General features: G+C 41.5%; 1 protein-coding gene across 1 annotated transcript in view; it reads left to right on the top strand.

The window, feature by feature from the left end:
• The first annotated feature begins 893 nt into the window (after positions 1–893).
• TRPC4 (transient receptor potential cation channel subfamily C member 4) overlaps positions 894–13,809 on the top strand; it is a 127,979-nt gene continuing 115,063 nt past the window's right edge. The window contains exon 1 of the mRNA XM_005516324.3: positions 894–1,371. The gene's annotated coding sequence lies outside the window, so the exon portion shown is untranslated. The remainder of the gene's footprint in view (positions 1,372–13,809) is intronic.

Raw genomic sequence — 13,809 nt, forward strand, 5'->3', positions numbered from 1 at the left:
TATTATTGTTATTTATATTATCCCCCAGACAAACAAACAAAACTCAGCAAAGACACGGATGTTCTGTTATGCATCTGTCTCTGCACGTTGTATCTTTTTCCTGCCATTTCTAATCTCGTGCGTTTAAATTCTGTCACAGTCTTTTAGGGAAAGGAAAAGTAAAGTGAGGAATTGGGTGTTGAGCAGCCTCATTTCCTCTGCTCCGCTATTACCAATCTTGGCTGCGGCTCGGTCCCGTAAGGTCCAGGCCGGGCTGACCCAGGGGCACCGGGCGAGGCTGGGAGGGAGCAGGGGCAGGGACCACCCGGCTGGAGGCTGCGCCGAGTGGCGCAGCCAGGGCAGAGCCTTTGCCGCTCCTCGGGAGGGAGCGTCGGCCGAGCCACCTGGAGCAAACCTCGGCTGCGGGCTCGAAGCGCGCCGGGCGAGGTCCCCGCGGAGGCGGACTCACAGAGCCCCTCCGCGGCTGCATGGAGCGGGTCAGGGCGCTCCCAAATGCCGAGCGATGTAACAGCGAACTTTCTGCGGAGTCGAGGCTGCTCCTTGGTGCGTCTGCTTCCGAGCGGTCCCGAGCGGTTCCCGGTTCGCCGACGAGCCCCGCTCCATCCCTCAGCGGGCGCCTTCTCGCTCCTCCCCGTGCCCGGGGCGGCGGCCGGTGAGCACGGCGGAGCGCCCCGGGGCGGCCTGTGCGCGGAGCCCCGCGGAGCCCGGCGCGGTGCGCGGCGCGGCCGCGGGGGGGCGCAGGCGGGCGGCGGGGGGCGCGGCGCGGGCGCGGGGGCAGCGCGGCGGGGGCGGCGGCCGGGCTGGCGGGGGGCGGCGGGACGGCGCCCGCCGAGGCAGAGCCTGCGGCCGGCTCGGGAGAGAGCGCAGCGGCGGGGACGGAGAAAGCCGGCGTGCTGTCCTCTGCGCTCCTTCTGCCGGTATTGGGGTGTCTTTCATCTCTCCCCGCGCCGCGCAGCCCGCGCTCCGGAGGGGACCGCCGCGTCGGGAGGAGCTGTTACTTTTTGCAGCCGGCATGAGGCTTCCCGAGGGAACAAGGAGATGCCGCGCTAAGCAACCGGGAAAGAGCCTGCCTCTCATCTGTTGCAGCGGAGCCCGGCGGCAGGCGCTGTCCCCCCGGCCGGAGGTGATGGGCACCCGCTGACTCGCGGCGTGCGTCCGAGAGCGCCTGCATGTGTGCCAAACATGGAGAAAATAAAGTAAAAAATGTGGATAGTGCCTGAGATGGACGGCAGCCAGTGAATAAAACAAACACCTTCTGAAGGGATTTAATTTACAAACGGGATTGAAAAGGGTACAACTTCCATGGGAAAATGTGACCTGTTAAAACTGCTGTCGGAAGATGCCGGCTGTCAACGCAAGCACCTAAACCAAGTAAGTTCTCATCAACTTTGATCTATTCTCTTTCTGAACCATTAATTACTTTTTTGACCCTCCGGGGAAAAACAAAATAAAACAAGCAAACAAAAATAAAAAAGGAAGAAAGAAGTCCCTATGACTGTCTAAGGTAACTTTTTGCGCCGACTCAAGCAGCATAAAGCGACATCGTGCACGCCTTTGGCCCTTGGTGATAGTCCAGAGGAATATTAGGATCTCTTCCTTCCTCTTGTATGTAATAAACGTATTTTTCGCTGGCAGCCGCTGCCGTGGGAAGCGGCGTCCTTCGGTCGCTGGGTGACACCTGCGGCACAGCGGGGCGCGCAGGGGGCCGGAGGGAGCGGGCGGGGGCCGCTCCGCGGGGCAGGAGGAGGCTCCGCATCCGCCGCCCGCTCCGCTGGCAGCGCCGCCGGCCCGCCCTCGCCCCCCGCCTGCTGCCGGCGCTGGGAGCAGCGGCCCCGGCAGCGCCAGGCGGGAGAGCACATGTCGCACCCTGCAGCCGCGGTGTCCCCGCACGCGTCCCTCCCAGAGCGGCCTCGCTCGCCGCCGGCACAGTCCGCAGGAGCCCTGCCGGGAAGGCGGGGGTCCTGTCAGAAAGCCCCCGGGAGGGACCTGGAGAACGGCGAGATGCAGGTGGCGGGAGCAGAGCAGGGTGAAGTGGGCCGTGGGACGGCTCCTGGAGCAGAGGAAGGTTCATGAATCCTCTGGGTTCATCCCCCTCTGGGGGTTTACACGGGCAAGGCCCTGATGCCGGGAGAGATGGGAGAGAAGCTATGGTCCTGCTGGGAAGCAACAGCTGATGCTCTGGAGGTTTAAATGCCGACAGAAATTCAGCATTCTGCCGAGGCACACAGCTGTAGTTGTGGCTACAGTTGTCAAAAGCTCCTTGTTAATCTAATATTTCCCTGTTTTTACCAGAAGGCATAATTTATGCACTTTTGTTTTACTGGACTTAGTTGAGTGACTTCATGTTAGCATGACAACCGAATTTTAGATTTCCCTACACATGACTTGTGAGATGGCTCTTCCAACATTATAACACCTTTCAGGTGGAAGTAAATAAAACCACTTTCTTTTACATGTTTTTGTTACAGGGAATGGGTACTCCACAAACAAAATAGAAAAAAAAAAGGTAACAGATACATGTTGGTCTCATCTGAGAAATAAGTATTTCTAAGAAACAGTGCACATAGATATTTTCTGTAGGATGCAGAATAGACAGAATGGAAGTATTTTAAGCTCTACTCACTAAATATCAACAGAACAGTACCTTTAAGTCCAGTTTGCTTGAAATTTCAAGTTTAATTGTATTGCAGTGACATGGAACGTTTCAGTGTTTTTGTTACTTTCTTCAAAGCCCACACCTGGATAGCATAGCAAGGTTTTCTGTGCAAGCATACTGAATTTTCCATAAATTAACTATATTCACTTAAGCAATAGTTTTGTGTGCAGTTAGAGAAGCCAGGCACCAATGAGAGTGCTTTAGACCTGTTCTAAAATAGCAGAAATTCTGGAAGACCTGAATTTGCATCCATTTTTTAGGCAAGATTCAGAAATAAGCTTTATCCTTCAATATCAAAATAGCTAAAACCAAGCATGGTTTTCCTTTGGTGTTGCCTTCTACACTGAAATGCCTTGGTTTTGTTTGCAGGAGGATGGCATTCTTTACTGTGTTTTTTTCTCTGTTTTTTCTTCTGTTATTCAGACCTAGGAACAGATGAGACTCTATTTGGAAACAGGAAAACAAAAATATGTCTGTCTTTTAAATTTAACTTCAGCCACTTACTCTGACTCTATGTATAGCAGTCATTGCCCTTAAAATAGCTCCAGAAAAAAATTCCATTTCTTCTTATCTCATGCTATTTAGAGCCAAATACTGCTAGCTGAAATTTAAGTGAAATTGAGGTCACTACAGATGATTTTGATTATCTTTTTTAGATACCTTTGCTTATCTACTGAAAACATTGGGTCCTGACCAATGTGGCTCTGCTTTTGGTGACAGTGGCCTTGCATTTCTTCAGTGTGCAGAGACCACCGAGTATATATTGAAGGACTCACGTAGGAAAAACGTTTTTTTTTTCCCTTCGTGTATGTGTGTTTATTGCCTGACTTAAATGGCAAGGAAAAGTGTGCATCACTGCTCTTCCTAAGACCTGAGACCTGTACTGGTACTGTACATACCAGTACACTGTTTAATCTGTCAGCTTTTTCTGGGATTTGATTCACTGGAGTGAGGTGTCAAAACCAACAAGGAAAATCCTTTGTGGCTTCTCTACTTGCCTCTGGTGGTACTGGTAGTCAGTGTTAAAAGGGACTGAATTTATTTTGAAAATGATGACTAAGTCACCATAACTTATCTTATGGAAAGGCAGAATAGAAGCAGGAAGAAAAGACTGTTATAACCTGTTTAAAAAAAAAGCAGATAAAAATAGATGGAGCATTGTTCTATTCAGACATTTAATGGCTTTATGAGTGTCAGATTTATCATTACTTTTTCTATTCAGTTTTAAGTTGTGTTGGGTTATGTTCTTTTTACTTTCTCAACTACAGTGTTCTTAATTGCTGAAGGAAGGTTGAAGGTAAAACTTTGTGTATAAATCAATCTTCTATCGCTGTGTTTTGTGACAAAACAAAATTCCAGAGTAAACCATCTGGTTTAGAAGTTCTAAATCACTGAGGAAGATAAACCAAACTTGCCCATGCTTTATTACACTGACACTACTTTAAGTAGTATAGCATAGTCTTTCGTGTAACACCAGCAACAATGGTGCCAGAATCCTCATGTCCACTGTGATTTGTTGCTGGGAAAAAAGCTCCTGACTAAGTACATATTAATTAATATAGTTTTATTAAGTGAATACAGGGGAAGGCTGAGCAAATTAAATCTTTCTGTAACAGATATGCATGCAGAAGTCCTTCAAAGGAGCATTACCTTTCAGTCAAATAGAATTTGAGGCTGACAAAAGAGGGACTTCTAAAAATAAGACAATTTCTTTGTACAGTGAAGTTTTCAAAGGAATTAAGAGGTTTTTAGTGTGCCACAAAGACTAAAGTAACAAATAAATGTCTTTGTTATTGTATCATGTTCTTCTTGGAGTTGCGGGCTGTTTTGGTTTCATTTGAGGTTTTTCTTCTCCCTTCAAATGTCTGTTTTGGTTTAAATTCTCAAATTACTTCTTCCAGTCTTTTACAACTGCATTTCTAGTTTAGATATTGACTGGTGTGAGATGAAAACTGGAAAGAACCTTGGATAAAAATTACTTTTTTTTTTTTTTTTTTACAGCTAAGGTATTTTTCAGCAAATGTGGGCTGAAGTGGGACAGGAGAACTTCCTTAAACTTGAGTGAATTGTACATTTGTCTAAGATTATGAACCAGTTCAATCTAATCTCTGAAGTCTGTGACAGTTTCTGCAATTTCTTGGTCACCGAGTCTGTGCTCAATATATTAATCTCAAAAACTTCTGACATACTTGTGCATGTCAGATGAACCATTTGATTGTTATAATCATATTATCTGGTATATTATGCAGTGGGTAGAAAGGGGAACAGTAAATGGAGAAAGATTTTTCACTGGGCTTTTCGGGCAAAGTGGTTATAGTATTCTTCTGGAGATGCTTTCCACGTATCACTGAGAACTTCTGAGGCTCAAGCAGCCTTTCCTCAGGAGGCAAAGGCCTCCATTCCACCACTGGTGCATGGACAGCCCCTGAGCAGTCAAGCCATGTGGTGGTGCCCTTAAGCTCTTCCACTCCTAGCTCATATGCTGGTTTTCCAGGATAAACAAGACCTTTTGTTTGGTTTTGTTTTTTTAGAGGGGTTCTGATACCAGTGTTAAGGACCACAAGTACATCCTTCCTTGGCTCAGAATCAGAAGTCAGAATCAGAAAGCTTATGCTAACTGTGTTCACGCCCAAGACTCTACTGGCAAAAGAAGTCCTGGGCTCCTCATGTCCTTGTGCCAGATAGTCAGGCAAAGCATGGATCAGTTGATTGTGAGCTGGCACCCAGGAGGACTCAGCCTCCTGTAGGTCTTGGAGCATGCGGGCTAACCTTTTGTTGCTACATTTGATAACCCTGAACTGACATGAAATACCTGTTTGCCAGTTATTAGGGAGAACCTGGAGTGTTTCTCTTCCTTTCTTGGAAAGGGAGGGGCTGAAGCAGGGAGTAAAACATGCTCTGTCTTTTGTCATATCTTTTATAACAGAACAAGCATCCTCCACAGCTGACTGTCTCTCTGTTAACCATGCAGCAAACTCCAAGACAAGGAACCTTTCTTCTTAAAGACAGATTTGCTGAATTTCATCTGTGCAGAGCAGGCTAGTACATCATAAAGATTGAATAAGCATAGAGGTCAGTAGGTACAGCATAAATGGTTGCTATAATCAGCCTAAAACATACATTTAAAAAAACAAATGAACAAACAAACCCAAACATGCTCCAAGCTGCTGTGCTAACTTTTAAAAATCTGTAACTAGCATGAACTCAGAACTTCTGGGAGTTTGCCAGCTGCCACCTCTGCAATCCAGTTTCCTTTCACAGAATTCTTCAAAACATAGAGTCTAATGCAAACTCTCAATAGCTACTTAAATTTTTGTCACTTTTCATCTCAGATGTCTGGTTTTTTCGTGTCTGTCATAGAGAGGCAGCTGCTGCCAAAGAACCCAGCAACTTTCTGATGATTGTGGTGGTTAAGTAGTGGGGGTGATTATTAACCCAGGTCATAAAGCATGACCAAATGTATGGTATGAAGTTGTCCTGGCCTGAAAGCCTCACTACTCCTTACACCTCACATCTCCTAGAGAGATGTAGGCATTCTGCCAGTAAGGACCTTCTTGCAGTAGACTCTGTGAGATTCACTGAGAATTCAAATTTCTTCTCCTAACCATCATTTAATTAAAGTACCCACTCTCATCGGGGCCTGAGGTTAGTTCTAGTAGAATCAGGGCTGTTTGTTAAATTAATGGTTAAACTTTCACCAGTGATCCTTCTGTAGTGCCCTAAATCACGAGACTACAGGGGACTTCAAATCAAAGATTTGGAGATGAAATCTGTATTATTCCCTAGCATACAGATGTTTTTAACAGATTAGCAGTTTGTCAGGACAGAGAGCACTGGACTAAGATAGAGCACTAGATCTACATTCAGTGAAAATGGTATTTTCTTTAATATTTTTTCTTCTAAAAATTCATATACTTTAAATTTATCTTTGTCAGTCAATATTGTATTCTGTGCCTTGATTTGCTAGTTTTATTTCCATTAGAAAAAGTAAGCCAGACCGATTTACTTCCTTTGACTAAAGGAATGAACAATAGGATTATAGCAGAAGATGAAGGGTCATATTGTGTCTGATTTAAGATTACCCCTAGTACATTTCTTTATACTAATTTAAATTAAAAAAATATTTTAATGGAAAATTTTGAAAATCTGTAAAAAGGGATTTTTGCAGTGAAGGCCTGTGTTTTTTTTTTCACCTAGGTCCCACAAATTAGATTGTGTTTGTAAACACCAACCACCTACATTCTTTGTATAGTCACTGGAGAGAAACAGAAACCTCCTGTGAACAAACTAATCCATCCGATTTATACCTGCCATAGAGTGGAAAGAAATCAGATACTTATTGTTGCTGATTGTTGTTTGATTTCACACAGCTGAAGTAAGGTGAGATGAACCTTACCCTATTGGTGTCAAAAAACTTAAAAAACCCAACCAAACAAGCAGTTTCAGAGGAGACAGTAAATAGACATTGATTTTCTTCTAAGGAGTCTTAAGACCCTGTTGTCTTTCCAGATACTGATGCATCATAACAATAACAGATGTCTGCAACATAATTGAAGTATCTTGTTTGTTCTCAAAATTTTTAGGAGTTTGTGAATGGGCTGGCTAGCTGAAATACAGCTTCTAGCTGTGCCAAGGGAAACAGGAGTGTCAGCTGGACCCTTGCAAAAGAAGAACACCCAGTTCTGGGTGCTCACATCCTGCCTCCTCCAAGAGCAAGGTGTCTGTCTTCCAGAGAGAACACATTGTATGTAGAGCAAGGGAAGGAAAACACAGATTCTCTCTTCAAGTGTTCTCAGTATTGCCAGTGCCACAGTGTACTTTAGTCCACTGAATACAGAAATTACCTCTCGGTGATGAAATAGTTTTAACTGATGTCTATGTGGAAATGTTATTATTGACCACTTCAAAAGCAATCCTTCTGCTGCACTTCAGCACTGATTGCTGAATGGATTATGTCTATCTTCCGCTGAAAAATAGCTAAAATATCCCATTTGTATCCCGCTTATGTTTATACTGACAACTTTTTATTTTTTAGATTGGGAGAGGTACTGGCCATTCATTTCTGATGATAATGATTTAAAGCTATGAGAGCAGTGATCAATGCCTTGGAGTTGTTTATGCTGGCACAGTGTGTTTGTTTTTTAAATTTGATGTGTTCTGTAGTACATTTATACCTGCAACACTACATGCAACACCACTGCAACACGGGAATTTTGGCCATGAATAAAACCAAATCCAAGTTGCCTACAGAACAGTTGCCTAATTTGCCTTAAGCCTCTTAGCTACAAAACTGTCATTCCCAAGGCAGTAACTGACTGTTTGTCTTTGAATTAAACTAGACACTGTAGCATCAGACCTCTGAGTCTGTATAGCCTTTAGGAAGAACTTGGTAACTTCATAGGGTGATTCACATGACATATCTTGAAGGAAATTAATTGCTCTCCGCAGGGAGTGCATTTCTTCCTATTTGTAATGAGGGAAAATTGGGATGACAAACCAGCCTTGGATGTCAGTGTTTTGGATTCCTGGCTTAGTGAATATGTGTCTCAGCTTTATTTTTCGCATGTTTTAAATTGAAGTACTTTGTTGTATCACATAATGATTAATGAAGTTTCCTAAGCCTAATATGAGGAATGTGTTACACTATTTTTTTTAATCTATTAAAGAACCTGGTACCTATGGCACAGAGATCACATATTTCAACTTGATGGCATAGGCAGGTATTTGCACTAACTCCTAGTCTGTAACTACTCTTGTATTTTCTCATAAAAGGCATCATGCTTCATACAGAGCAATTGCAAGACAATATTTTGGTCTGTCCACTTACATAAAAATATTTTATTCATGATTGTTTAGCTTAGTGAACTTAGTGATATTAACTTTGAACATATTTGCTTATGCACTGAGGCCAGCTGTACCAAATACTGATGCGATTTGAGATGATTACATTTATTTTGCTGCAATGTTTTTATGTAGAACTAAACTTCCACATAACTCTCTTTGGTTTTCTTTTTTATTTTTTTATTTAAAAATTACTTTTTTCAAAATACTTAAACCAAGCAGAATGAACAGGGGTTTGAAAGTCCCTTCTTTTCAGTATGATTTCACCCACAGAGGAGGGAAGCAGGGGATGTTCAGTGAGGTGGACTGCGTTTCAGTTCTTGGCCACTAGTCCATCCTCAGAGCTTCACTGACTGACAGAACTAGCTTGACTGCACAAGGATGGGTTAGGATCAAAGAAGGATTTCTCATTCATCCCCACTGTGCTTCCTGTGCACTCACTTCCTAGAAACAACCCTCCTTTTGCTACTGCTTGTGCTGGCTTTAAGCCAAGTGGGGATTTTGTCCATCTGAAGAATTCATTTGGATTAAGTGCAGACAGGATTTAGCTTTATAAGTTTTTATAATTAAAAAATGTTCTCAAGTGCATAGGATCTAGATGTATGCCATCTACCTTGTTTATTTTGTTAAAGAAACATTACTCTCATGGTAGGGTATTTCCTTGCTTAGCACCCTTAGGGAGGGGTTTTACCAATGTCTCCTTAATTGATGTGCTCCTGTGCATTCACCCATATCCCTTATTAACTTCAGATTTCCCACTCACTTGCTCAGTACATTAAGTCAAGAAGTTGTAGGTGAGCTCTTGTTGAGACTGAAGAGGATTTAGTTTGTGTTTAATGGAGAGGTTTGGGCCAGCAGTACCTGTGTGTGGGTCTGTAGGTCTGTGTGATGGGATATGTTCAAGGAACTTGTTTTCTTGTTAGTCCTCAGAGCCTTTGAAGTTCTTCAGGGCATTGTTACTAATACCCCAGAAACAAGTAATTTAGGATGTAGTATCTTGCACTACCCAAAGTCCACATGTCAGGGTCCTTATTTTTAGAAAGAATCATTACTGATTAGTTATTATTAGTTTATTATTAGTTATTCTTCTCAGTGATAATCTACAACCAGGCTTCTGATAAAACCAAGATTTTCTGAATGTGGGCGAGATAGCAAGAGCAAGAGTGGGACTTTGAGGAGGATAGAAATAAGTTGACATTTCAAAACAGAAGTGGTCAAAACAGTAAGTGGTGTCATTTCAGAACAATCAAGAAAATAAAGGACAATGAAGACCATGCCTCTTGAGAGACATTAGCACACTCAAGTAGGTTAGCTCATGCTCATCTTCCCCATGATACTCCCAGTGACAGTTAGATAATAGACATCTTTAAGGGCTTGATTTTCTTTTGGAAACATAATGGGTTGGTTGACATGTGTACTGGGGCAACTTTAGTCATCTTACTCCATTAGTGTTTTCTTGACAAATTGCCTACTTACTGTTATTTTAACATTCCTTACTTAAACCCATTGCTGAAAAACAAAGCCTACAATAAAAATTACCTAAACCAATCCACTGCTCATGATAGCAAAGCTTTATGGCCAGCACGTGATGGAATTCATCTTAAGAATTAAGATGCTTCCTTCTAATTTAACTTTAATTCAAGAAAGTATTCAAGCATGAAGTAGTTCTGGTGTTCTACTGAAAGCAGCTTCAGAAGTGCTTCCTGTTAAGCATTGGCTTTGTTCCTCTTCTCAGTATGAGACATTTTCACATTTTCCTTAATCCAGGTTTAAGAAGTATAATTTGAAAGTTCAGGTGATTATTTTACATATGACAACAAAGAAGAATATCTATAATGCACAAACCAACATCTCTTTAGCAAATTCTCAGATGTTAGAAATATGTTTAAAATGTTTGTGCTTTGCATGCTTGCATTCTGCCTTGGAAGTATGACTTTGGTTCAGATGTTCAACTCATTGTTCAAAATTTCTCCCTTTTCTCTACCAGAATTCCCTGAGAAAACTCCCTTTATGACATACTTTTATTATGGAAGTAGCTGTCATTTAAGAAGGCCATTTTGTAGCCAAAGATACCATGTTAAAAAACTCCTTCAGCCACTTTTGCATATCTTAAAGGTTCCTAAAATCCCAGAAGCTTTGTGCTTTTTAATTTATTTGTGTATTTATTTGTTGTACATTGCAACTATGTGTGCTCTTTGGTCTTAGGGAAATATTAAGATCACAAGTGAATTTAAGGTGGTGATAACGGTCAAAATATTTTGAAATTACACCACTCTTATGTGAAATTTTACAAAAGAGAAAATAAAACAATTTTGCCTTCTCATCAGTCCTACATATATAAAGATGATGTAATTTTAGAAAATTTGTCCCCTTAGTTTCAAGAGAATTATAGTGCTCTGACAGCTTCTAGTTTCTTCTCAATAATTTAGCAGTTTATGAAAAATATATTGTGTTTACTCTTCCACTCTGATGCAGTCAATGCAATTATGAGTTGTCGAGAATCTAATCCAAAATCTTTTCATTGTTGAGTATTTTAGAAAAATGTGTAGTCCTGAAACATTCATCTGTTTGCAATTATTGCCATGGTTGCAACCAGCATCTGTCCTGTGTATTATAAAATTTTCTCCATTCTCTGTCTAAATACCTTTTGCTGTTGCAGTTGACAGACTCATATATATGGAATATTCACGGAGGGAAGCAGAGAATCTTTGTTTTAAATATACTACTGTAGTTAACAAGGTCTAAAATCTCACTGCATCTGATTATAAGAATTCCTTCATCTTTCCATTGCTGGGAAATTGACTTTAAGAATGAAAATCAAGTAGGGAATGACATGTACAGTTTTTAAACCAGACTTCTTTTTTAATCGTCTGTAAGACATTCAGGAGCCATTCTGAACAGGATTTTATAGAATTTCCAAAAACCAATTTCAATTTCAAGGTTATAGCACATCAAATAAAAAAAAAAATCGGTCTGGGAAGTCTCTACTATAAGCAGAACTCTAGTGTACTATTACATATTAAGTATGTTCAAGCTGTTATTAATACTTCCAGTAAATCCCATAAATTTCACTGAGTGTAGGGTAACACAGGCTAATGTTTTATCTACTTATGTCAACTGTGACACCAGACTTTGTATTATGATGGAATGATTTCCAGGTTTATGGATGCTCCAATTGTATTCTGTGCCAAAATATTCACATTTATAGGTCCTTACCTATAAATGGTCCTTAGTTTTGTGTGTATATGCATATAGAGCTTTATACACACACATAAGAGAAGAACATGTGTCCATTTACATGTGGAGAGAAATATTTATGTGCACTGTGTAGCAGACACATATGAAAAGTTAATATTTGCTCTGGCAGGTGAAAGAGAAGAGCTCCCCAGAGTTCAGAAATACAGCCTCTTAAAGTGTCTGTCTTGTGTGAGCACACAGAGTTATATCAGTATCTCGTTGCCTGGGAGTATTTATCTCTCTGCACTTGTTTATAAGATTTAAGAACTAAGTGACTGAGTCCAGCTCTTGGCCAAGTATGGCTTCTTTGCCACCCCAAACAGAGAGGACATGTGAACTGAACTTAATGGCAGCCTACCAGGACATGGAAAACTTAGAGGCAGTTACTTTTCCTGTGAATTTAGAGACTCCCAAGAAGTGGAAGCTTCTTAAAAGCCAGCAACTTGTGTCCATGGAGCTGACAGCTCTGACAATGTGCAAACTTAGACGCAGCTCCTATAAAGGAATTTTTTTCTCAAGTCTAGTAGTAAATACAGCTTGAGTAGGACTGACTAATCTATTATCTTTCACTTTGTTTATTATCCAGAAGGAACTTTTTTTGTAGACTTTTAAGTAGAAGTTAGAACTCATGCAATTAAAAGCACAGCAGTATATTTATTAGCAGATTCATGTAAGTGTAGCAATAAAGTTTTTAACTGATCTGCGGTGAACTGCACATGGCAGCTGTCAGGGAAAGCATCTGAGAAGAGGCAGAATTCTCTTGTGCTACACAGTTTTGAAGCCTCCTCAGAAACCTGCTTCTGAGGACCAAAGTGTACATAAAATAAAAAAGAAAATGTAGCCCAGAGAAGCTGTGTGTGCCCTGTCCCTGGAAGTGTACAGGTTGGATGGGGCTTTGAGCAACCTGATCTAGTGAGTATCATCCTCTGTCCATGGCAGAGGGGTTAGAACTAGATAATCATTGATGTCCCTTCCATCCCAAACCTTTTTATGATTCTGTAATGTGATCCCTCAGGATCCTGCTGGATGTTTCACCAGGAGTCATCGCAGTGGCAGAAGGCAGAAACCAGATTGTGTTTCGTGATCTCCTTCATCTGAGTGTAAGAACCATTGTGAGAACAGAGGAGGAGAATAAGTCTCAGTGAAAAAGAGGGTTTCAGAGTAAGCAGTGTATGTCATCTAAGCCAATGTAGAAAACATCATCCTGGCCTGACAGTTTCACTTGCCCTGGGACGTGCACCTGGATATGGTCCTTGCTGATTGATTCAGAAAAAACAGTAACTTGAAATCCCTGATACCTTTGTTGGTAAAAACAGGAGACACATAACCAAGATTCCATCTTTTTCGTCTTAAACCTCTTTATAATCTCTGCACTCACCTGTCTACAAAACACTGAGTAAGTTGCCCCCTTTTTTTAGCATGGACCTATTAAGTAGCTGCACAGGGTGGCTGTGTTTAAAAGACCTGTAGGGATCAAAGCCAGCCAATCCATTCAGCTTCTCTAGGTAACCATGTTTGAGTTAGTCACAAACTGGTCCACAGAAATTACTTTTCAGTTCTTGGTGTCATACATTAATTAATATTAAAATTAAAACAATATTAAAAGAATATTTTAAACCTTTCAGAATTGTCACACAAAAAAAGTTGTATTTCTTCTGAGTCATTGATTATTAATATCTGTCATCTGCAGATAATTTATCCCTCTCAGTACTAGCTGGTAACTTATGCAGTGGAACTGATAAATTCCTTAATCAAACAAGCATGAGTGCTAAGTACTACCATGACAAAATTAATAAATGCAAGCATTTGACTTGATCATCTCTGCACTCGTCTGTCTACAAATGGCTACCAGGTCAGAAATGAAGATGGCCAAAAGCTGCACACAAAATAGATTTGCCAGCTTAAATGAAGCCAGTAGCAGCTGTTCTGAAGAACAGATCAAGTCCACACTCATGTTTTCTGAGGTCCATAATTCAGCTCATTTCTTCGTTGCTTGGGTGTTATATTTTCAGACATGTTTTCACAGTTCTTACCTTTAACAGCCTAGTGCTTATCTCCTTGGTGTTTTATAATCA

Source organism: Pseudopodoces humilis, chromosome 2, assembly GCF_049639895.1.
Source record: "Pseudopodoces humilis isolate 2021_Gansu_Grassland_sample_001 chromosome 2, ASM4963989v1, whole genome shotgun sequence".
NCBI classification, from domain to species: domain Eukaryota; kingdom Metazoa; phylum Chordata; class Aves; order Passeriformes; family Paridae; genus Pseudopodoces; species Pseudopodoces humilis.